The following is a 26,195-nucleotide window of genomic DNA, read 5'->3' on the forward strand; positions in this document are numbered from 1 at the left end:
TATGATTAAAGCCTTATTTCATACATGTGAGTATTTGCAAACTATCTTGTTCATATTCTTTCATTCTACACATTTTTAAAGTGTTATAATACACAATTTGAGAGAGCAATATCAATTGGTTCAATAGTGCTGAACTTGTAATCATACACTCTTCTAGAGAGTATTCATTTCATCTCAACAATTCTTTGAGAATTGTTTTTCTTGTTACACTTTGTAAATTGGGGTGTGATCTCCAAGGTTGAGTCAAGAGTTACAAACACTATAGTCGGTGAGGATACCAAAGAGGTATACTAAGTACTCAAGGCAAATCTTAGAGAAGGTATCTCTAAGTGGAGTGGGTTAGTATACGAGTGGTGATCATATACCGTGAGGTGTTAGAAACTAAGGACTCGGATTGTAAAAGGTTTTGCGCGAGCACCTTGAAGCTTGGCAATAGTGGAACTTCTCAATATCGATTGAGAAAGAAAGCGGACGTAGGACAAGGATTGTGCCGAACCACTCTAAATAGCGTTGCTTCTCTCCAACTCATCTCTTCTATATTATTGTCTTTTACCTTAAGCAAATAAATTGTGATCGAAAAGTAGCTTCGTAAGTACTTAAGGAATAGCTTAAGTCCGATTGGTGAAAAGCTTGATCAATTTATTTGAGTTGGTGTCTATTGGAAAGTAAAAGCTCCTTATAAATGCTTAGCAATTGAGTAAGCTCTTGGAAAAATACTAGTACAATAACACTTTTATATATTGTCTTTAACTTCCGCAAAAAGATTTATTGTTGTTGCAATACTCAATTCACCCCCCCTCTTGAGTAATTGTGCATAGGTTCAACAAGTGGCATCAGAGCTTAACCCTTTGAAAGACTTAACCGTTTAAGGGAAAAGATCATGGCAAGCACAAGCTTTAACAACAACAACACTAGTGAAGGTAACTCAACCGCTAGACCTCCTCTTTTTAGCGGAACAAATTACTCTTATTGGAAAAATAAGATGAGAATTTGGATCCGTTCTCAAGATGTGAGAATTTGGAAAGTGATTGAGAATGGAAATCACATTCCAACAAAGGCAACAAGCGCTAAAGAAGGAGAAGTCTCCGTCTTAAAGCAAGTACCGAAAGGAGAAAATGAATATAGTGACGATGATTGGAAGAAAGTGGCAATGAATGATAAAGCCATCAACTTCATCCATTGTGCACTTAACGAGCATGACTATATGAAGATCTCTACATGTGAAACCGCTAAAGAGATTTGGGATAAACTCCAAATCACTTACGAAGGAACCGACCACGTTAAAGAATCAAAGGTATTTATGTTGGTTCATGAATGGGAAAATTTTAAAATGAAAGATGAAGAGAGCATTGAAGAAGCTCTTGAAAGACTCTCCAAGATCTTCAACAACCTAAGCATGCTTGGCACAAAATACAATGATAAACAAATTGTGACCAAGGTGCTTACAAGCCTTACACCAAAATGGAACTCCAAAGTGAACGCCATTGTGGAAGGAAGGCTCTATGATCAACTTACATTTGATCAACTACGAGGTAATCTTCTCACCTATGAGATGACTATGCTAAATAGACAAAAAGGTGAAGAAAGCAAGAAGAAAAGTCTCGCCCTTAAAACAACATCACTACAAGAAGAGAGTGATGATAATGAAGAAGAAGGAGATGAAGAATTTGCACTCTTATTAAAAAGATTCAATAAGTTTGCAATGAAGAAAAACTTCAAGAGCAAAACAAAGGTACCAAAATGCTATGAGTGTGGAGAAGTTGGACACATTAAACCCAATTGTCCAAAACTTCAAAAGGAGGACAAAAACAAGAAATTTAAGAAGAAGGAGAAAGCATACATATCATGGGAGAACGAGGATGAATCCGACTCCGATGACGACGAGGTTGCAAATCTTTGCTTAATGGCAAGCGAAGAAAAGGTTAGTAATGACAACTCCACTTCTTTTAATTTACAAGATGAATATGATGCCTTACTTGAGGTGTACACAAAACTTACCCAAGATTATTCTCTCCTAAAGAAAAAGAATATGGATCTTTTAAAACAAAATGAGATGTTGAAAAATGAGAATATCAATCTTGGAAAAGATAAGTGTAGCACAAGTAGTGATCCATACAAATCTTGTAAAATGCATGAAAATGAAATTACAAATCTTAAGAACACTTTAGCTAAGTTCAATGAATCTTCAAAGAACTTAGATAAAATGTTGAAAAATCAAAAGCATGTTCATAATAAGGAAGGTTTAGGTTTTGAAAAAGGAAAATTTAAAAATACTAAAACTCCTATTAGGCAACCGCAAGCCCAAAAGGCAAGCATGCCTAAAAGGAATGAAGCCTTTAAACATCCTCCTCAACATGCTTCATTTAGAAATTATAATCACAATGCATATAGATCAAAAGATGTTGCATTTAGGAAACAACCTAGGCAACCATTTAGAAACATGCATAGGATGCATAATCCAAATGTCATATGTCATTATTGCAATAAAGTAGGTCATATAGCACCCGTATGCTTTACTAGAATTAAACATATAAACTTTCGTAGTCAAGATACGAGATGGGCACCTTATGGGCATTATGCTCATACTAACCATCAAGGACCCAAATTCACTTGGGTACCTAAATCCCAATTTTAATTGTTTTGTAGGTACGTGTTGGAGCTAAGGATACAAATTGGTATGTTGATAGTGGATGCTCCAAACACATGACCGGCGATGAATCAAAGTTCACCGCAATAGAGCCTACAAACGGAGGAAATGTGATCTATGGAGACAACAACACCGGCAAAGTAATCGGCGTTGGAAAAGTTGGTAAAAATTCTTCTACCTCCATAGATAATGTTATACTTGTCAAAGGTCTCAAACATAATCTCATTAGTGTTAGCCAACTTTGTGACAAAGGAAACTTAGTTACCTTTGACTCAAAATGTTGTTTGATAAAAAGGCAAGACACTAATGAAATTGTGCTAATTGGACACCGTGTTGACAATGTATACATGATTAATATAGATGAAGTTTCCTCAAATGATGTGAAATGCCTTGTTAGTAAAAATGATGAAACTTGGTTATGGCATCGTAGAGTAGCTCATGCTAACATGGACCATCTTAGCAAGTTGGTCTCTAAAGAGTTAGTAATTGGCTTACCAAAGCTACGTTTTGAAAAAGACATCCTTTGCGACGCATGTCAAAAGGGAAAACAAGTAAAGGCCTCTTTTAAATCTAAAAACATTGTTTCGACAACAAGGCCATTACAACTTTTGCACATGGATTTATTTGGTCCTTCCAAGACTATGAGCTTTGGTGGCAATTACTATGCTTTAGTTATTGTTGATGATTACTCTCGATTTACATGGACCTTGTTTCTAGCAAACAAGAGTGATGCATTTCGAGCATTCAAAAGATTAGCCAAAGTTATTCAAAATGAAAAGAATTTGCATATATCATCTATTAGAAGTGATCATGGTGGAGAATTTGAAAACAATCTTTTTGAAACTTTTTGTGAAGAAAATGGCATTGAGCATAATTTTTCCTCTCCTAGAACACCACAACAAAATGGTGTGGTTGAAAGGAAAAATCGTCATTTAGAAGAAATGGCGAGAACTATGCTCAATGAGGCTAATATTCCTAAGTACTTTTGGGCGGATGCGGTTAGTACCGCGTGTTATGTTATGAATAGGATTATCATTCGACCTATTCTTAAGAAAACACCGTACGAATTGTACAAAGGAAGAAAGCCAAATATTTCCCACCTTCACGTCTTTGGCTGTAAATGCTTTATTCTAAATAATGGAAAAGATAACTTAGGCAAATTTGATGCTAAGGCTGATGAAGGAATCTTCTTAGGCTACTCTTTAACTAGCAAAGCTTTTAGAGTATATAATAAACGCATCATGACTATGGAAGAAAGTATTCATGTCGCTTTTGATGAAACTAACCGTTGTTATGCTAGAAAAGATTTTGATGAAAATGTAGAAAACTTTGATTCACTAAATTTGAATGGTGAAGACAAAGAAAAAGATTTAAATAAAGCCTCTACAACAAAGGATAATGTTCAAGTTGAAGAAATTGCACCATCACAAGCACAAATAAATGCACTTCCAAAGGACTGGCGTACTTCAAAGGATCATCCTCTAGACAACGTCATTGGTAATGTTTCGAAAGGGGTAACAACTCGATCCTCTTTTAGAAATTTATTTACATATAGTGCTTTTGTTTCTCAAATTGAACCATCTACCATTGAGTCCGCAATTGATGATGAACATTGGGTTATGGCAATGCAAGAGGAGCTTAACCAATTCAAACGAAATGACGTTTGGGAATTGGTGCCTAAACCAAGTAATCAAACAATTGTCGGAACAAAATGGGTTTTTAGAAATAAACTCGATGAAAATGGTACAATTGTTAGAAACAAAGCTAGATTAGTAGCTAAAGGTTATAATCAAGAGGAAGGCATTGATTATGACGAAACTTATGCTCCCGTAGCTAGATTAGAAGCTATTAGGATGTTACTTGCTTTTGCATCCTCTTATAACTTCAAACTTTATCAAATGGATGTTAAGAGTGCCTTTCTTAATGGTTTCATTCAAGAAGAAGTATATGTTGAACAACCTCCCGGTTTTGAGGATTATGAAAATCCTAATCATGTTTTTAAACTCAAGAAAGCTCTTTATGGTCTTAAACAAGCTCCAAGAGCTTGGTATGAACGTTTGAGCAAGTTTTTAATAGAAAAGGGTTTTAGAAGAGGGAAGGTTGATACAACTTTATTTATCATGATTGAAAACAAAAATATCCTTTTGGTACAAGTTTACGTCGATGACATAATATTTGGTTCAACTAACGAATCACTTTGCAAGTTTTTCTCAAACCTCATGCAAAGTGAATTTGAAATGTCCATGATGGGCGAACTCAACTTCTTCCTTGGTCTTCAAATCAAACAAGGAAAAGAAGGAACTTTCGTTGGCCAAACCAAATATTGCAAGGAATTGCTCAAAAGATTTGGAATGGACAATGCTAAGGCAATGGACACACCAATGAGCACTACTTGCTACCTTGACAAAGATGAACAAGGTAAAAACATAGATGTAAAGAAGTATAGAGGCATGATAGGATCTTTGCTTTATCTAACGGCAAGTAGGCCAGATATCATGTTTAGTGTATGCATGTGTGCGAGATACCAAGCTAATCCTAAGGAATCTCACTTAAGTGCGGTGAAAAGGATTATGAAGTATCTCATAGGAACATTAAATGTTGGATTGTGGTATCCGAAAGGATCCACTTGTGATTTGATTGGTTATTCCGATTCCGATTTTGCCGGTTGCAAATTGGATAGGAAAAGCACTAGCGGCACTTGTCACTTGCTAGGAAACTCTCTTGTTTCATGGCATAGTAAGAAACAAGTAAGTGTAGCCTTGTCTACCGCCGAAGCCGAGTATGTAGCCGCCGGTAGTTGTTGCGCCCAAATTTTATGGATGAAACAACAACTTGTGGACTATGGACTCATGCTTGATCACATTCCTATCAAATGTGATAATACTAGTGCAATAAATTTAACCAAGAATCCGGTTCAACATTCAAGAACCAAGCATATTGAGATTAGACATCACTTCATAAGAGACCATGTTGAAAAGGGGGATGTGGTTATTGAATTTGTCGAAACTAGTAAACAACTAGCGGACATCTTCACTAAACCTTTATGTAAAGAAAGTTTTTTTAACATCCGAAATGAACTTGGTATCTTAGATTCTAATCTAATATAATTTGTTTGAATTCATTGTATTTATATTGCTATTTTATCTCTTACTAACTTAAGCATTGGAGATATCCAATTAGCCATTGTTTTGTAGGTTTATGAGTTGATGAATGAGTGATTAATCTTGAGGTAGATTGAAGAATTTGAAGATTATAAACAATGGAGGATCAACAAATTGAAGTTTATAATAGTTTAAATGAGTATATACATGATGGAACTCAAAGGATTGAAGAAAGAACCACCAAAGGATGAAAATTTGGTGATTTTGGGCAAAATGATGCATGTTGCATCGATGCAACCAAGCTTTGCATCGATGCAAAGCACACGACGTGCTATGTGCATCGATGCAAAGCCCATTGCATCGATGCAAACAAGACCAAATTACATAAAAACACGTAAATTTGGCATTTTTGTGCAAACAAAACCCCATTTTTCCATCATCTTCAACCTCACAACTCATATCCCCACCTCCAAACCTCCATAACCTCCAAAACAAGCTCACATATAGCTTCATACAACTCACAAAACTTAGATACCCACTACAAACAAATTACATATTTGAAGTCCCCACATTCTCCTCTACAAAACCCATAAAACAAAATCATCCACAATGCCTAGAATCAAGAGAACCGTCAAGAAGTCAAAAGGCTCTTCAAGTGTGGTTCCACCTCCAAATAATCATCCTTTGGCAAGGTACTTTGCTTCTAATGAAGATCTTCAATTCTATGAGGCAAGGCTCGCCGGAAGAAAGGAAATTCCTCCGAGGTATTTGGATCCGACCCTTCTTGTCATTCATAACTTTGATACTCTTAAGGCTATTCTAGTTCATCAAGGTCTCATGGATTTTGTTCAAATTAAAAGTAAATTTTATCCGGATTTAGTTGCCATAGCCTATAGTACACTCATGATTGAGATTGATGAGGAAGATGAATCAAGTTTCACATTATTCTTCAAGATAGGAAGAAAGGATTATAGGCTAGATGGTGATGAGTTAGCCACCATTTGGGAGCTGCCAAATCAAGGTGACTTGTTTCAAGGTGGTAAAACCCCAATTGATGAATGGGGTTATTCAAAGGACAATGCCATGCATTTGTTCAATCTTGTGCAAGGAGCTCATTCCAAAATTAGTTGCAATTCAATGAGTGCGGAACATAGAACTTTGTTATATCTAGTCACCTATGTATTGCAACCTAGAATATCCGGGCATGCAAATGTAAATGATGAAGATTTGATTGTCATGTGGGCTATGATGAATGGAATTAAGATTAATTGGCCATACTTTATAATACAACATATGGTTAGGCTCAAGATGAAGGATAGGAATGGTGGATTAGGATTCCTTTGCCTATGGTCTAAAGTCTTTGATTATGTTGGTATTGATGTATCAAATGAGATTACCAAGGAAGTACCTCCTCAATCTTGTATCAACACTCATATTCTCAACAAAATGGGAAGAAGAAATGTTGATGAACAAGGTCCTCAAGAGGAAGCTCCTCCACAAGCACCTCAAACTCAAGAACCACCCTCCTTGGTTGATATAATGAGAGAATTACAATCCATCAACCAAAACATCCAAAGGATTGACGTAGAGCATGGTAGGCAACTTGAAGCACTTAATCGTCGTGTATCTCGTGTAGATCGTCGCACAGGTCGCTTGGATCGTCGTATTGATGACTTATATGAGCATTTCGGGATCCACCTACCATATGAAGAGGACACTGATGATGATGAAGACCAAGATTGATTGCCTCCTCTTCATCAAGTCACTTTTTATTGCTTTATGTTTATTTCATTATATGAATTGTTAAACTAACTCCTTGTAAGCTAAGGATTTCTATTATGGTTTTAATATTTTGATATGCTCTTCATAATTTTGTTTAATGATTAATGCTTGTATGCTTATTTGGTGAATAACTCAAAATAGGCTTGGTACCCCTATTTTAAGTTAATGAGCATGCTTTAATATATTTCACTTATTTAGGGGGAATTATGCATGCTTGTTTTATATATGAAAAGAGAAAATCAAATTCTTTTTGAAAGGGGGAAATATCTATTTTCATTGTTTTATGCATGCTTCTATGACACATTTCAAAATCCTTTCTTTTTGATAATGTCAAAAGGGGGAAGAGAAGTTTGAGGATATTTGAAATTTTAAACTTTTGAAAAAGAAGAAGTTTAAGGATTTGAAAAGAAGAAATAAGTTTGTGAAACAATTTTTTTCAAAAAGACTTCCGCTAAACAAAAACTTTGATATCTAAATTGTTTTCTTTGATAAACGCCCATTAAGGGAACAAATGCACATATTTAGGGGGGACTCCTGCAAAATTTTTTTTGTGAAGTCTTCTCCAAAGCTTTCTATAAAACAAAGTGAAGTCTTCTCCAAAGCTTTCTATAAAACAAAGTGCATTATTGTTGCTTTCAAAATCATTTAAATGCATATCCTCAAAATTGGTTTGTCATTATCAAAAAGGGGGAAATTGTAAATCATGTTGCTTGTATGCGAAGTTTGTATTCATAGGTTTTGATGAATGACAAACCAACAAACGACATGAAAGACAAACCAACAAACAACTTGAATGAACAAGCATATTGAAAGATCAACCAACATTCAACGTTGAGGAATGAAGAGTTAAAAGCAACACAACAACAACAAGAAACTCAAGTTCACAACATTTGAAGACAAGTATAGTGTCTTAGGACTTAGGTAACTTCTTGTTAAGAACCAATTGCTAAATCTCTCAACACACACTCACAAAATGTTTTGATGCACATCATGCAATTCGATGCTAGCCAAATGGTTTAAAAACTTGTTTTCAAAGGTACAAAAGCATAGGAATTGACTCCAACAAGTTTGAGATCAATTCTAAGTAGTTTGAAGTGATTTTAAGCCATTTTTTAAGGTTTGCATCGATGCACACTCATCTTGCATCGATGCAAAGCAGGCAACGACTTTTTGCATCGATGCAAAGATGTTTGCATCGATGCAACCTAGCTGAAAATTCAAACTTCAGCTTCAAAGACACATTTGCATCGATGCAAAGTGTTATGCATCGATGCAAATGATTCAAAAACATAAAAAACGGCTAGTTTTAACAAAACGGCTCCATCCCATTAACTCCCAAACGTTTCTAAGGTTTGGGAAGTCTATAAATAGATGGATTAAAGCCTTATTTCATACATGTGAGTATTTGCAAACTATCTTGTTCATATTCTTTCATTCTACACATTTTTAAAGTGTTATAATACACAATTTGAGAGAGCAATATCAATTGGTTCAATAGTGCTGAACTTGTAATCATACACTCTTCTAGAGAGTATTCATTTCATCTCAACAATTCTTTGAGAATTGTTTTTCTTGTTACACTTTGTAAATTGGGGTGTGATCTCCAAGGTTGAGTCAAGAGTTACAAACACTATAGTCGGTGAGGATACCAAAGAGGTATACTAAGTACTCAAGGCAAATCTTAGAGAAGGTATCTCTAAGTGGAGTGGGTTAGTATACGAGTGGTGATCATATACCGTGAGGTGTTAGAAACTAAGGACTCGGATTGTAAAAGGTTTTGCGCGAGCACCTTGAAGCTTGGCAATAGTGGAACTTCTCAATATCGATTGAGAAAGAAAGCGGACGTAGGACAAGGATTGTGCCGAACCACTCTAAATAGCGTTTGCTTCTCTCCAAACTCATCTCTTCTATATTATTGTCTTTTACCTTTAAGCAAATAAATTGTGATCGAAAAGTAGCTTCGTAAGTACTTAAGGAATAGCTTAAGTCCGATTGGTGAAAAGCTTGATCAATTTATTTGAGTTGGTGTCTATTGGAAAGTAAAAGCTCCTTATAAATGCTTAGCAATTGAGTTAAGCTCTTGGAAAAATACTAGTACAATAACACTTTTATATATTGTCTTTAACTTCCGCAAAAAGATTTATTGTTGTTGCAATACTCAATTCACCCCCCCCCCTCTTGAGTAATTGTGCATAGGTTCAACACCATCCTCTCAACATAACTTTGAACCACCACAGTCACAAGCTCCTCTTCACCATCCACCACCATATGATCCTTATCTACCCCAGTTCCAATCCGATTACTCCCAAACACCACCACTTCCCTATGTACCATGCCCAAATCCATCACCTCGAGAATCACAATCTCGTCTCAAGGAAACAGTAGATCAACTTCACACAACCCTTCATCAGCTGGAGCAAGCAATACATCAATTAGCTTCCAGACGTTCAAACCCTCAAGGAACTCCAATAGCTTTATGTGGAGAATCTAATGACGAACGTAGCATGAAGGAGACACTAGAAACCCAACAGGGCAATAATGAGCACAACTTTGTTCTAGAACAATTGGAGGAAGCTCAGATTATCCAATAAGAAGAAGTACTGATTGAAGATTTAGGAGATGCTGAACCTTCATGGGAATCCAGAATTGTGAAAAATACCGTCAAGGACGTTACAATTGATGCTAAGGAGGATAGTGCATAAACCCCAAGGCAGGTATTTTATGAGGAGCTAGACGGAATGACCTAAGACGCAAGTTTCCTTGATGATAGTAGCCTCAAGTCAGGTTCTCCTAGTAATGAACTTGCATTCACAAGTGAATTCTCTGAGATCGAAGAATCTTCCCCAAGTGAATACAAAGATGATGCAGAGGTAGATTTCTCTCAACCTCCAGATTATGACTTAAGTGATGAGGAAGACATCGAAGACCTTGATCAAGACACAGATGCATTTGAAGAATTTTGCAACAAAATGGAGGAATTCGCAGAAGACTACAAGGGAGTAGAACTTACAGAACCACTGGAAACCCCTATCCCAAGGCCATTACCACTAAACACAAGCTTCAAGTGGGTACAATCCTTAACCTTTAACTTTACTTTTCCACTTGAATATGTTTTGCTTGAAACAGATGGCTAGCTTAGAGCTCTCTGCGGCTTTAAGAGTAAGAGGGAAATGGCTCGTACTCAGAGCTGGTGCACAAGGTTCAATAAGGTTCCACGCTTCAACTCGAAGTGCATGGATTGGTATCATGTTCAATCGAATGGATCTTAGAAAACGTTTGGTCATCTTGGTGAGAATCTAATTTCTGAACCACCCGGACGGAAAAATATAGATTAAAATGAAGGCAGATTTAAAAGCAAGGTTTGGGATCCTGGAATCTATTCTGACATTCGTCACCCTGGGAGCCTGAAAATCTGTTTGAAGCTGCTCAGAAGCTTTACATGCCTCGTTTGGGACCCCGGAGGCTGTTGGCATTCCAAATATTGGTGGAGATTTCTGGATGAATTTAAGCATAAGCCACCATAATAGGAAGCTCATCCAATGTCCAACTTAAGGACTTTAACTAAAAGTGCTAGGTGGGAGACAACCCACCGTGGTATGATCGTTCCTGTTTCCATTTTATTTCGTTTTGTTTATTTTTATATTGTTTTATTTTTACTGAACCTGGATGCTATTCATAACATTTGCATTTAGCATTGCATACTGCATAATTGCATACCTGCATAAAAAAAAAGAAGAAAGGCGTGTGACGTGATCGCATCGCTAAAGCGATCGCGTCAGTTGCGAAAACCACCTCCCACGTGTCCGCGTCATTCACGTGGACGCGTGATCTGGAAATCGTGCGATTGTCGTGCGTTTAGCACAAAATGGCTCACGCGTTTGCGTCCATCACGCGAACGCGTCACTAGCAAAACACCCATCCCACGTGAAAGCATGAGCGACGCGTTCGCGTCGCGTGGATTGCACAACACCCCAAAGGAGACAGAGAGTTGCGCTGAAACGACACTGGAATCGTGCGTTTTGCACAATTTTCAGCGTCGCGGTCGCATGCCTCACGCGACCGCGTCATTCATCCTTTTTCCTATTCCATGCGATCGCATCACTCACGCGATTGCGTCAACCCCCCATCCACCATAGCCATGCGACCGCGTGCCCCACGCGATCGCGTGGATTAAAATTCACTAACCCCAGTGACGCGAAACCCTACCCCCCCTCCCCCCCGCGTACCCATTCTTCTCCCCCAACCCCCTCTGCTCTCCCTCCCTCCTCCCTCTGCACCCTTCACCACCACCCACACCGGACCGCCGCCCCAGTGCCGACCACCCAGACCCACCGCGCTGACCACCCCCCACTCCTTCTTCCTTCCCTCTCCTTTTTCTCTCTCTCTCTTATCTTCTCCCTTCCACCACCGCGGCCAGCCACCGCCACCCACATCACAGTCGCGCTTCCCACCACCACCCTCACCCCCTCCCATCCTTCCCCCTTAACCCCTACCCCTCCCATTACCCCTACCCGAAACCCCTACCACCGGACAGCCGTCCACCACCACCACCACCCCCAAGCCATTTCTCTACCCTACTTTCGTTCATACGCCTACCAGGTTCCGCAAACCGCCACTCTTCTTTCAATTCGTAGTTAATTGCACATTTTTCCGTTTACGTTCAACACTAGGCTAGTTAGAGATGTATGTTGTAGTGGATTCTAGGTTGTTAGGTAGCTAGGATGTGGTTAGTGGATTTAGGCCTGATAATTGCGCTGTTCGTGCTTCTTGTTTTATCAATTTCGCGATTCTTATGTTGTTGTTGTTCATATGCTATTCTTTACTGTTGCATGCTCCTTTTTACACTATTTTTTTGTGTTCATATTCCGTATTTGTATTTGCAGCTGTATTTTAATTCATATGAATTGTTCTGCTTGCTGTTTATTACCCGGGAACATCCAATTTTAGCCGGAAAGCTGCCCAAATTTCTGTAAACTGTTCTGATTTTCCTTCATGTTTTTGTTTTGGCAATTTGGATTCTTCTTTACTCAGCTTTTACCAAACCAATTCATGAATCCAAGGACAAGCTTTCTTATTCTTTTTGATTTCCTGGTTAATAAATTGCATTTTTGATGATTCAATTCCAATTTTTGCTATTTCTATCTCTATATGAATCATCATCAACCTTATTTCCTTGTTTGAATATGAGTTGACTGTTGCTTATATTTGTGAATTCTTGTTACTTAGAAACTGATCATCATGCCACTTACTCTGACTTTCTTTTTACTAACTCCTTGCTTTCAACTTTCTAACGTCTTTTTCAATCCTAACCAACCTAATTTTCCAAACATCTCTTCTTGGTTTTTCATTATTCTCTTTAACCTTCTAACTAAGGCATGTTATAGTTTTTCCTAATTAACATGAATTTTATTTCTATTACATTTTGGATTGTAAATTTTTCTTCTCGGATTTCTAACTCTTATACAATCCAAAATGCACAATTATTCACCTCATTTCATTATTCTACTGCTCCTTTGCCACTTTATGCTTATCTTGTTATTTGCCTACTTGTTTTCCTGTTTTTATTATATCCTGAATTTCTGTTTTTTTTTCAGGATGTCTGACCCTCAACGAAAGGGAAAAGAAAAGGCAACAACTGGCAAACGAAAAAGAGGTGAATCCTCTCTGTCTCTCCTGGAGCTTATGCATGATGAATCCTGGCGGGAGAAGCACTTCACCCCGCAGGAGAAGGCTAACCAGCTCCTCCCTGCCAATAATGCAATTAAGTTAGCAAACCGATACTGTGAGCTCAAGTATCCGGTGTTTGCTACCTTCAAAAATCTATACCTGGAGAGGACTCTAAAAATTCCAGAAGAACTACAGCAGTACACCTCCGATCAGATCATACAAAGAGGCTGGTTCATCTTGGAGAGGAATTTAACTGAGGTCAATGCTTTCTGGGTAAGAGAATTCTACTACAATTATTTCAAGACTTCCCTGGATGCAGTGCACCTCAGAAGGAAACAGATACTGGTCACTGAAGAGGCTATTGAGGATATTCTGCGCCTTCAGCCTAAGTCAGATCAGCGTGACAGTTACCAAAATGCTGAAGAGGACATGCATTTTTTGAGATTTGACTGGGATGCTGTCAAGGAGAGGATAGCCCTTGACCCTACTGTCCCATGGGTCATGGGTAAGAACACCACCATGCCTAAAGGAATCAAGCAGATATACTTGAATGATGAGGCTCGGCTCTGGCACTAGATCATGAGTAACTTTATTATGCCGAGCACTCATGAGACGGAGTTGCCTGCTGCTATGATCACCCTCCTCTGGTGTGTGATGGAGGGTAACGACCTGTACCTGCCACGATTCATCTGGCACTATATGGCCAGGGTACATGTCAGAGGCACCCTCCCCTTCCCTTATCTGGTCACCCAGCTAGGCCGTCGAGCTGACGTGCCTTGGGAGGATGCTGATGAGAAGACACCTGCTGCAGACTGTAAGAAGATCATTCCTCACAGCAAGAACTTTCTGGCTTTAGGCCACAGACCTTCATTCCTTACTGCTTCTGATGAGACAGCCACACCTTCAGCTGGCCCCTCTTCTTCCACTGCTGCACCTGCCCCACCCACTGTACCCCCACCTGCTCCTGAGCCTATTTACCATTTGGTGTATCGCCTCTTCGCCCGGTTGGACCGTATGGAGCATCGCAACAAGCGACGCTATGAGCACCTCAAGTTGATGATCCGGTCCGGTGGCGACATCCCCTCCGAGCCTGACACCCCTTCTGACACATCTGAGGCAGAGGCGAGCGCTCATGAGGAGAAGACACAGGCCCAGGCGGAGCAGGCAGGACCACAGCAGGCTGCGCCACAACAGGAGGAGCCACAGCAGCTTCAGGCCGCCGATACAGAGATTCCTATCCAGTCAGAGCCTCCACTACAGCAGACAGATCCTCCTACCCTCATCCAGTCTACAGATCCTCAGACCACCATCGGGACTCCAGCAGCCCATCCCTCCAGTGATGACACTCCTTCACACCCGGATTGAGTGAGCATCGAGGACGATGCTTTATTTTAAGTGTGGGGAGGTCACCATCTCTGGCGTATCTTTTTGGTGAACCACTATAGACTCTTTTATCTTATTTTGGTTATTTTTCTGCATTTTTATCTTTATTTTTATTTTCATCCTTCAGTACTTATACGTTTCCTTTTTTATTTTTTATTTCTGCATTTTGCACCTTAGTTCATATTTTAGCCATTTAGTTTAGTTGCAATTCTAACTTAGTAGTTATAGAATATGTGGATTAATTAGTATAGTTTACCCTTTTAGCATATGATAGTTTGGTTTAAATTGAAAATAAAAAGGAAGTAAACTAGAGACTTTAACATAACCAAAACAATCCACACACCTTGTATATATAGCATTACATGTTAGATAGTTAACAATATTTCATCAACGAGGAACACTAAAACTTTAAAGCCACCCAAAAATTTTACATTGAGAATAATGGGAACTCTTGATTTTTTACTTACATGACATGTGTAACTAATATATAAGTTTTGAGCTAGAGAACACACAGCCTGTGAGTTTTGAGCTTAATTGTATGGTTACATTTAAACCATAAATTTTATTCCTGTGTGTTTTGCCCTTCTTTTTATTCTGATGTTCTTTACTTTGTTTTAATCTATATGTCCGATTGTAGAATATAGATACATACCAAGAAAGTGATTGAGGCCATTACTTGAATTATTTGCTCACTTATCCCAAATTAGCCTACCTTTTACATCACCCTTGTTAGCCCCCTTGAGCTTTTTAATCCCCTCTTGTTCTATAAACCACATTACTAGCCTTAAGCAAAAAAACAAATAAATCCCAAGTTGAATCCTTGGTTAGCTTAAGATAAGGTATTGTGTATAATTTAAGTGTGGGGAACTTTATGGGAACATGGATGATAGAAACAAAGGTAGAAAGTTAAAAAGAATAAAATAAAAATTTTGGAAAGCATGCTCATGTGAAATCAATTGGATTACCATGTGCAAAAAAAAAAAATCCCCAATTGCAAAATAAATGCACATAGGATAAAATTAAAGTTAATGCATGAGCTTGCAACACAAAGTGAGAAAAGTTGGGCAAAAAGGTTAAGAAACTTTTAATTGCAAAATGTGTATATTAGGTGATATCTTAGACTAATCAAGGATTCACTTATTAGCTCACTTAGCCTTATACATATACCCTTACCTTCACATTGGCCCCATTGCAACCTTGGAAAAGACCTCATGATTTTTGTATGCCTATATTCTATATTTGTTGATTGGTTAGATGAAGAACAAAGTTATAGAAAGTAAGGATAAAAAGAAGAATAGAGTGATTAACCCAATAAACACTGAGTAACTAGAGAGTAAACACATAATCCAGTGAGGGTTCAATAGCTCATCACCATATATCTCTGCTTAAATTGTTAATTATCTTGTAAGTTTGTAAAATATTTTACCCATCTCAATTGTAAAAGCGCTTTAACATTATCTAAGGTTGGCTATGCATAAATGATTCCTTGAGAATGTGAATTAATTTAACTACATGTAAGTTTTATATACAAGTAAATGACAATTAGAATTGCATGATCCATTTAGGTAGTTGCATTTAGGATAGATTGCATTGCATGAAATTCCACCACTTTAACCTTACCTTACTCTTTATCTTGGACTTAACATGAGGACATGCTATTGTTTAAGTGTGGGGAGGTTGATAAACCCATATTTTATGACATATATTGTGCTCAATTCAAGAGATTTATTCAATCCTTCACCCACTTATTCATGTAAATTGCATGGTTTTACTTTCCCTTCCTTATTATATGATATATGTAAAATACATGTTTCCTATGCTTTGAAATTATTTATTTTAATTACTCTTTATTACCATTCGATGCCGTGATTTGTGTGTTGAGAAGTTTTAGATCCTTTAAGGCAGGAATGAGTTAAAGGATGGAAAGGAAACATACAAAAAGGGAAGGAAAGCACAAAATGGAGTTTTTGAAGAAAATGGCAGCGACGCGAACGCATGGACGACGCAGCTGCATGCCCAGCGCAAAAAGGCAACGACGCGAACGCGTGACTGACGCAGACGCGCGCCTTAAGTAGAACACAGATGATGCGGATGCATGACCGAAGCGAACACGTGACAAGGAAATCTCCAGACGACGCGACCGCGTGACCCACGCGGACACGTGACAGACGCCACGCACCAGAAATTACAGAAAACACTCCCAGCGATTTCTGAAGCCTTTTTGGCCCATATCCAAGTCTAGAAAGCATAGATTAGAGGTTATAAAGTGGGGGAATACATCAATTCAAAAGATGTATTGAATTATTCACTTTTTATAGTTTAGATGTAGTTTTTAGAGAGAGAGGTTCTCTCCTCTCTCTTAGGTTTTAGGATTAGGATTTCTTATTATTTCAAGTTAGTATTCCAACTCTTTATCTGGTTCAATATTTCTTTTTATTTTTTTCTTAATTTAATTTATGAACTCTTCCATGTTACATATGATTCTCTTAATTAATGTTATTTGAGGTATTTCAGTTTATGATTGCTTTCTTTTATTTATGTTACTATTGCTTCCAATCTGAAGATATTTTTATTCGAGTAAGTTTATTTTCCCCTTTTGGCTTTGGTTAAGTAATTGGTAACTCTTGAGTTATCAAACTCATCGTGATTGATAATTGTTAGTTTTGCTAATCAAATCGAATTCTAATAACTCTAGTACTTCCCTAGGAATTTGAGTAGGATCTGAGGATCAAACTGATTAGTCCACTTGACTTTCCTTTGTTTAGTAAAGGTTAACTAAGTGGGATGAAACTCAATTCTCATCACCATTGATAAGGATAACTAGGATAGGACTTCCAATTTTTCATACCTTGCCAAGAGTTTATTTTATAGTTATTTATTTATTTTACATGTCATTTAATTTACTTATTCCTTACTCTTAAAACCCCCAATTTACAAAACTCATAACAAATAATAAGAACATACTTCCCTGCAGTTCCTTGAGAAGACGACCCGAGGTTTAAATACTTCGGTTATGAATTTTTAAAGGGGTTTGTTACTTGTGACAACCAAAATATTTGCACAAAGGGATTTCTGTTGGTTTAGAAACTATATCTACAATACGACTATTTTTATAAAATTCTTTACTAGCAAAAATCCTAACGTCAGTCATCATGCATAAGCTCCAGGAGAGACATAGAGGATTCACCTTTTTTCCGTTTGCCAGTTGTTGCCTTGCCTTTTCCCTTTCTTTGAGTGTTATACATCCTGAAAAACAGAAATCTAGGATATAATAAAAGCAGGAAAACAAGTAGGCAAATAACAAGATAAGCATAAAGTGGCAAAGGAGCAGTAGACTATGAAATGAGTTGAATAATTGTGCATTTTGGAATATTTCGGAGTTAAAAAGCTGAGATGAGAAATTTCAATCCAAAATGTAATATAAATAGAATTCATGTTAATTAGGAAAAACCATAATCATGCCTTGAGTTAAAAAGTAAAAGTAAAAAGTTAGTCAAAAAGCAGAGGGGGTTGTTAGAAGGTTAAAAGTGGTTTTAAATTGAAAAAGAGGTTAGAAAGCAAAAATCAGTGAGTTAGTAAAAAAAGTCAGAGTAAGTGGCATGATGATTGGTTTCTAAGTAACAAGAATTTCACAATTTGAAGCAACAGACAACTCATATTAAAGCAAGGAAATTAAGTTGTTGATGATTCATATAGATATACCAATAGTGAAAATTGAAATCTAATCAACAATAATGTGATTTATTAACCAGGAAAACAGAGGAATAAGAATGCTAGCCCGTGCATTCAAGAATTGGTTTGGTAAAAGCTAAGGAGTGCCAAATTCAAATTGCCAAAATAAAATCAAGAATGAAAATCAAAACGATTTACAGAAAATTGGGCAGCATTCCAGCTAAAATTGGATGTTCCCGGAAAATAAACAGCAAGCAGAATAGTTCATATAAATTAAAATAAAGCTGCACTTACATATATGGAGTATGAACATGAAAAAGCAGTGTAAAAAGCAGCATGAACAGTAAGAACATCACATGAACAATACTAACATCACAACAATAGCAGAATTGTGAAAATTATAAAACAAGTAGCAAGAACAGCGCAATGAATCAGGCCTAAATCCACTAACCACATCCTAGGTACCTAACCACCTAGAATCCACTACAACATACATCTCTAACTATCCTAAATTTAAACATAACTGAAAAAATATGCAAATAATTATGAATGAAAGAAAGGTGGCGTTCGGCGGAACCTGGTAGGCGTATGAACTAAGCTAGGGAACTGAGAGATGGCAGGGGTGTGGTTGCGGTGGTGCTGGGAGGGGCACGGTGGCGCGGTGGCAGAACAGGGTGGTCGGCACGGCGGTTGGTGGCTGTTTGGTGGCAGGGGGGGTTCCGGGTGGGGGTAATGGTGGAGAGGGGGTGCAGGAGGGAGGAAGGAAGGGGGTGATGGTGGTGAGAGATCCGGCGGTGACGGTGTGGTGGTGGTGGTCGCGGAGGGGGCAGCGGTGGTGGAGGGAGGACGAGAGAGAAGAAGGGGAGGGAAGGAAGAGGGAAAGAGAGGGGAGGGGGTGGCGTCGCGGTGGTTCTGGGCGGTCGCTGGAGGTTTGAGGAGGTTGGGGAGGAGAGAGGGAGCAGAGGGTGGTTGGGGGGGAGAAAGGGAATGGGGGCGCGATGCGGTAGGGTTTTGCGTGACTGGGGGTTAATGAATTTGAATCCATGCGAACGCGTGGGGCACGCGGTCGCGTGGCTAAGGTGGAAAAGGGTTGACGCGATCGCGTGAGTGACGCGATCGCGTTGAATGGGTAGAAGGATAAATGACGCGGTCGCGTGAGGTACGTGACCGCGTCGCTGGAAATTGTGCTAAACGTACAATTCCAGCATCGTTTCAGCGCAATTCTCTGTCTCCTTTGGGGTGTTGTGCAATCCACGCGACGCGAACGCATCGCTCACGCTTTCGCGTGGGATGGATGTTTTGCAAGTGACGCGCTCGCGTCAGGGACGCGAACGCGGAGGCCGTTTTGTGGTAAATGCACAACAGCCGCACGATTCTAGCCCAGATTTCTGGGCGTTGGATTTTTACGCCGATTTCCAGATCACGCGGCCGCGTGAATGACGCGGACGCGTGGGGTTGTTTTTCGCAACTGACGCAAACGATTTAGCGATGCGATCGCGTCGCATGCCTTTCTTCTTTTTTTTTTAATATGAAATTATGCAGTTATGCAGTATGTAATGCTAATGCAAATGCTTACGAATACTATCCAGGTTCAATAAAAATAAATAATATAAAAATAAAGAAAACAAAATAAAATGGAAACAGGAACGATCATACCATGGTGCGTTGTCTCCCACCTAGCACTTTTAGTTAAAGTCCTTAAGTTGGACATTGGATGAGCTTCCTGTTATGGCGGCTTATGCTTAAATTCATCTAGAAATCTCCACCAATGTTTGGAATGCCAACAGCCTCCGGGGTCCCAAACTAGGCATGTAAAGCTTCTAAGCAGCTTCAAACTGATTCTCAGGCTCCCGGGGTGATGAATTTCAGAATATTTTCCAGGATCCCAAACTTTGCTTTTAAATCCGCCTTTGTCTTGATCTATATTCTTCGATCCGGACGGTTTAGAAATTGTATTCTCATCAAGATGATGATGAGCGGATAATTTATACGCTTTTTGGCATTGTTTTTAGTATGTTTTTAGTAGAATCTAGTTACTTTTAGGGATGTTTTCATTAGTTTTTATGTTAAATTCACATTTCTAGACTTTACTATGAGTTTGTGTGTTTTTCTATGATTTCAGGTATTTTCTGTCTGAAATTGAGGGACCTGAGCAAAAATCAGATTCAGAGGTTGAAGAAGGACTGCTGATGCTGTTGGATTCTGACCTCCCTACACTCAAAGTGGATTTTCTAGAGCTACAGAACTCAAAATGGCACGCTTCTAATTGCGTTAGAAAGTAGACATTCAGGGCTTTCCAGCAATGTATAATAGTCTATACTTTGGCCGAGTTTAGATGATAGTTCTATGCTGCTGTTTGGAGTTAAACGCCAGAAACAAGTCACAAGCCAGAGTTGAACGCCAGAAATACGTTACAAACTGGCGTTCAACTCCAAGATTGACCTCTACACGTGTAACATTCAAGCTCAGCCCAAGCACACACCAAGTGGGCCCCAGAAGTGGATTTATGCGTCAATTACTTACTTCTGTAAACCCTAGTAACTAGTTTAGTATAAATAGGACTTTTTACTATTGTATTTGACATCCTGGATTGTATTTTTGATCCTGTGATCACGTTTTGGAGGCTGGCCATTCGGCCATGCCTGGACCTTTCACTTATGTATTTTTAACGGTAGAGTTTCTACACTCCATAGATTAAGGTGTGGAGCTCTGCTGTTCGTCAAAGATTAATGCAAAGTACTACTATTTTTCTATTCAATTCAACTTATTCCACTTCTAAGATATTCATTCACACTTCAACCTGAATTTGATGAACATGACAATCATCATCATTCCCTATGAACGCGTGCCTGACAACCACTTCCGTTCTACCTTTGATTGAATGAGTATCTCTTGGATCTCTTAATTAGAATCTTCGTGGTATAAGCTAGATTGATGGCGGCATTCATGAGAGTCCAGAAAGTCTAAACCTTGTCTGTGGTATTCCAAGTAGGACTCTGGGATTGAATGACTGTGACGAACTTCAAACTCGCGAGTGCTGGGCGTAGTGACAGACGCAAAAGGAGGGTGAATCCTATTCCAGTATGATCGAGAACCTCAGATGATTAGCCGTGCCGTGACAGAGCATTTGGACCATTTTCACAAGAGGATGGGATGTAGCCATTGACAACGGTGATGCCCTTACAGAAAGCCAGCCATGGAAAGGAGTAAGACTGATTGGATGAAGACAGCAAGAAAGCAGAGATTCAGAGGAACAAAAGCATCTCTATACGCTTATCTGAAATTCTCACCAATGAATTACATAAGTGTTTCTATCCTTATTTTATGTTTACTTATTATTTAATTTCGAAACTCCATAACTATTTTATATCCGCCTGACTGAGATTTACAAGGTGACCATAGCTTGCTTCATACCAACAATCTCCGTGGGATCGACCCTTACTCACGTAAGGTTTATTACTTGGACGACACAGTGCACTTGCTGGTTAGTTGTATCGAAGTTGTGAATGAAAAGCGATTTATTAAGACGTGCGTACAGAGTTTCTGGCGCCGTTGCCTGAGATCACAATTTCGTGCACCAAGTTTTTGGCACCGTTGCCAGGGATTGTTCGAGTTTGGACAACTGACGGTTCATCTTGTTGCTTAGATTGGATAATTTTCTTCTTATTTTCATGAAGCATGTTGAAGCCTGGCTGGCTGTAAAGCCATGTCTAATTCTTCTGGATAGGGAATGTCAGGCGCGTCATGTCTGAGTTACATACTAAAGCTTGGCTGGCTATTAAGCCATGCCTGACCCTTTGATTTGAGCTTTAGACTAAAGAGCATAAGATTCCTGGAATTCATATTAAAAATTTTGGAATCCTTATTTTTCTTTTTCAAAATGATTTTCGAAAAAATTAAAAGAAAATACAAACAAAATCATAAAATCAAAAAAATCAAAAATATTTTGTATTTCTTGTTTGAGTCTTGAGTCAGATTTAAAGTTTGGTGTCAATTGCATTTTTTCTAAAAAAATTCTTTGCATTTTTCGAAAAATTCATACATTCATGGTGTTCTTCATAATCTTCAAGTTGTTCTTGGTAAGTCTTCTTGTTTGATCTTGATGTTTTCTTGTTTTGTGTCTTTTCTTGTTTTTCATATGCATTCTTGAAATCTTAGTGTCTAAGCATTAAAGATTTCTAAGTTTGGTGTCTTGCATGATTTCTTTGCATTAAAAATTTTTCAAAAATATGTTCTTGATGTTCATCATGATCTTCATAGTGTTCTTGGTGTTCATCTTGACATTCATAGCATTCTTGCATGCATTTCTTGTTTTGATCCAAAATTTTCATGCATTGAGTCTTTTTCATGTTTTTCTCTCTCATCATTAAAATTACAAAAATCAAAAAAATATCTTCCCCTCTTTCTCTCTTAAAAATTCAAAAATTAGATTGGACTTTTTCAAAAAATTTTAAAATCTAGTTGTTTCTTATGAGTCAAATCAAATTTTCAATTTAAAAATCTTATCTTTTTCAAAATCTTTTTCAAAAATCAAATCTTTTTCATTTTTCTTAGTTATTTTTGAAAATTTCAAAAATCTTTTTCAAAAATCTTTTTCTTATCTTTATCTCCTAATTTTCGAAAATAACATCATCAATTAATGTTTTGATTCAAAAATTTTAAGTTTGTTACTTACTTGTTAAGAAAGATTCAAACTTTAAGTTCTAGAATCATATCTTGTGATTTCTTCTGAATCAAGTCATTAATTGAGATTTTAAAAAAATCAAATCTTTTTCAAAACTAATTTCAATCATATCTTTTCAAAAATATCTCTTTATCTTATATTTTTCAAAATTTGATTTTAAAATATCCTTTCTAACTTCTTATCCTCTTATCTTTTCAAAATTGATTTTCAAATTTGTTTCAACTAACTAACTAACTTTTTGTTTGTTTCTTATCTTTTTCGAAACTACCTAACTAACTCTCTCTCTCTAATTTTCGAAAATATCTTCCCTCTTTTTCAAAATTTCTTTTTAATTAACTAATTATTTTATTTTTTGATTTTAATTTTTGAAAAAGTTACTAACCTTTTTCAAAAACTATTTTCGAAAATCACTAACTCTTTTTCAAAAATAATTTTCGAAAATTCTCCTTCTCTCTCATCTCCTTCTATTTTATTTATTCATCTACTAACATCTCTCCCTCACTCCCCAAAAATCCGAACCCTCTCTCTCTCTCTGAGTTCAGATTTTCTCTTCTTCTTTTGTTCTACTCACATAAGGGAACCTCTATACTTGGGCAAAAAGGATCCCTATTATTATTATTTTTCTGTCCCTCTTTTTCATATGAGCAGGAGCAAGGACAAGAACATTCTTGTTGAAGCAGATCCAGAACCTGAAAGTACTCTGAAGAGGAAACTAAGAGAAGCTAAAATTACAACAATCCAGCAAGCACCTTTCAGAAATTTTCGAACAGGAAGAGGAGATGGCAGCCAAAAATAATAATAATGCAAGGAGGATGCTTGGTGACTTTACTACACCTAATTCCAATTTACATGGAAGAAGCATCTCCATTCCTGCCATTGGAGCAAACAATTTTGAGCTTAAACCTCAATTAGTTTCTCTAATGCAGCAGAACTGCAAGTTTCATGGACTTCCATCGGAAGACCGTTTTCAATTCTTAACTGAATTCTTACAGATATGTGATACTGTTAAGACTAATGGAGTTGATCCTGAAGTCTACAGGCTCATGCTTTTCCCTTTTGCTGTAAGAGACAGAGCTAGAGTGTGGTTGGACTCTCAACCCAAAGATAGCCTGAACTCTTGGCATAAGCTGGTCAAGGCTTTCTTAGCCAAGTTCTTTCCTCCTCAAAAGCTAAGTAATCTTAGAGTGGATGTTTAGACCTTCAGACAGAAAGAAGGTGAATCCCTCTATGAAGCTTGGGAGAGATATAAAGGACTAACCAAAAAGTGTCCTTCTGACATGCTTTCAGAATGGACCATCCTGGATATATTCTATGATGGTCTGTCTGAATTGGCTAAAATGTCATTGGATACTTCTGCAGGTGGATCCATTCACCTAAAGAAAACGCCTGCAGAAGCTCAAGAACTCATTGACATGGTTGCTAATAACCAATTCATGTACACTTCTGAGAGGAATCCTGTGAGTAATGGGACGCCTATGAAGAAGGGAGTTCTTGAAATTGATACTCTGAATGCCATACTAGCTCAGAATAAAATATTGACTCAGCAAGTCAATATGATTTCTCAGAGTCTAAATGGAATGCAAGCTACATCCAACAGTACTCAAGAGGCATCTTCTGAAGAAGAAGCTTATGATCCTGAATACCCTGCAATAGTAGAGGTGAATTACATGGGTGAACCTTATGGAAACACATATAATCCATCATGGAGAAATCATCCAAATTTCTCATGGAAAGATCAACAAAAGCCCCAACAAGGCTTTAATAATGGTGGAAGAAATAGGTTTAACAATAGTAAACCTTTTCCATCATCCACTCAGCAACAGACAGAGAACTCTGAACAAAATACCTCTAATTTAGCAAACTTAGTCTCTGATCTGTCCAAGGCCACTGTAAGTTTCATGAATGAAACAAGGTCTTCCATTAGAAATTTGGAAGCACAAGTGGGCCAGCTGAGTAAAAGGATCACTGAAATCCCTCCTAGTACTCTCCCAAGCAGTACAGAAGAAAATCCAAAAGGAGAGTGCAAGGCCATTGACATAAGCACCATGGCCGAACCTGTAAGGGAAGGAGAGGACGTGAATCCCAAGGAAGAAGACCTCCTGGGACATCTAGTGATTAATAAGGAGTTTCCCTCTGAGGAACCAAAGGAATCGGAGACTCATCTAGAGACCATAGAGATTCCATTAAACCTCCTTATGCCCTTCATGAGCTCTGATGAGTATTCCTCCTCTGAAGAGAATGAGGATGTTACTGAAGAGCAAGCTGCCAAGTTTCTTGGTGCAATCATGAAGCTGAATGCCAAATTATTTGGTATTGAGACTTGGGAAGATGAACCTCCCTTGTTCACCAATGAACTAAGTGATCTGGATCAACTGACATTGCCTCAGAAGAAATAGGATCCTGGAAAGTTCGTAATACCTTGTACCATAGGCAACATGGTCTTTGAAAAGGCTCTGTGTGACCTTGGTTCAGGGATAAACCTCATGCCCCTCTCGGTAATAGAGAAATTGGGAATCTATGGGGTATAAGCTGCTAAAATCTCATTAGAGATGGCAGACAATTCAAGAGAAAAGGCTTATGGACAAGTAGAGGACGTGTTAGTAAAGGTTAAAGGCCTTTACATCCCTGCTGATTTCATAGTCCTTGATACTGGGAAGGATGAGGATGAATTCATCATCCTTGGAAGACCTTTCCTAGCCACAGCAAGAGCTGTGATTGATGTTGACAGAGGAGAATTAGTCCTTCAATTGAATGAGGACTCCCTTGTGTTTACAACTCAAGGTTACCCTTCTGTAAACATGAAGAGGAAGCATAAAAAGCTTCTCTCAAAACAGAGTCAACCAGAGCCCCCACAGTCAAACTCTAAGTTTGGTGTTGGGAGGCCACAACCAAACTCTAAGTTGGGTGTTGAACTCCCATATCCAAACTCTAAGTTTGGTGTTGGGAAGTCTCAACAATGCTCTGAACATCTGTGAGGCTCCATGAGAGCCCACTGTCAAGCTATTGACATTAAAGAAGCGCTTGTTGGGAGGCAACCCAATTTTTATTTATCTAATTCTATTTTTATTGTTCTTTCATGTTTTATTAGGTTCATGATCATGTGGAGTCACAAAATAAATATAAAAATTGAAAACGGAATCAAAAATAGCAGAAGAAAAATCACACCCTGGAGGAAGACCTTACTGGCATTTAAACGCTAGTAAGAAGCATCTGGCTGGCGTTCAACGCCAGAACAGAGCATGGTTCTGGCGCTGAACGC

At 38.2% G+C, this 26,195-nt stretch overlaps 1 non-coding gene across 1 annotated transcript; it reads right to left on the reverse strand.

Annotated features, from left to right (window-relative positions):
* Positions 1–24,111: 24,111 nt before the first annotated feature.
* LOC112780286 (small nucleolar RNA R71) lies at positions 24,112–24,219 on the reverse strand. Its single transcript, XR_003191133.1, has one exon. It is a non-coding gene; the product is annotated as a small nucleolar RNA R71 (small nucleolar RNA).
* Between the last annotated feature and the right edge of the window lie 1,976 nt (positions 24,220–26,195).

The sequence above is a fragment of the Arachis hypogaea genome, chromosome 19 (genome assembly GCF_003086295.3).
Source record: "Arachis hypogaea cultivar Tifrunner chromosome 19, arahy.Tifrunner.gnm2.J5K5, whole genome shotgun sequence".
Lineage (NCBI taxonomy): Eukaryota > Viridiplantae > Streptophyta > Magnoliopsida > Fabales > Fabaceae > Arachis > Arachis hypogaea.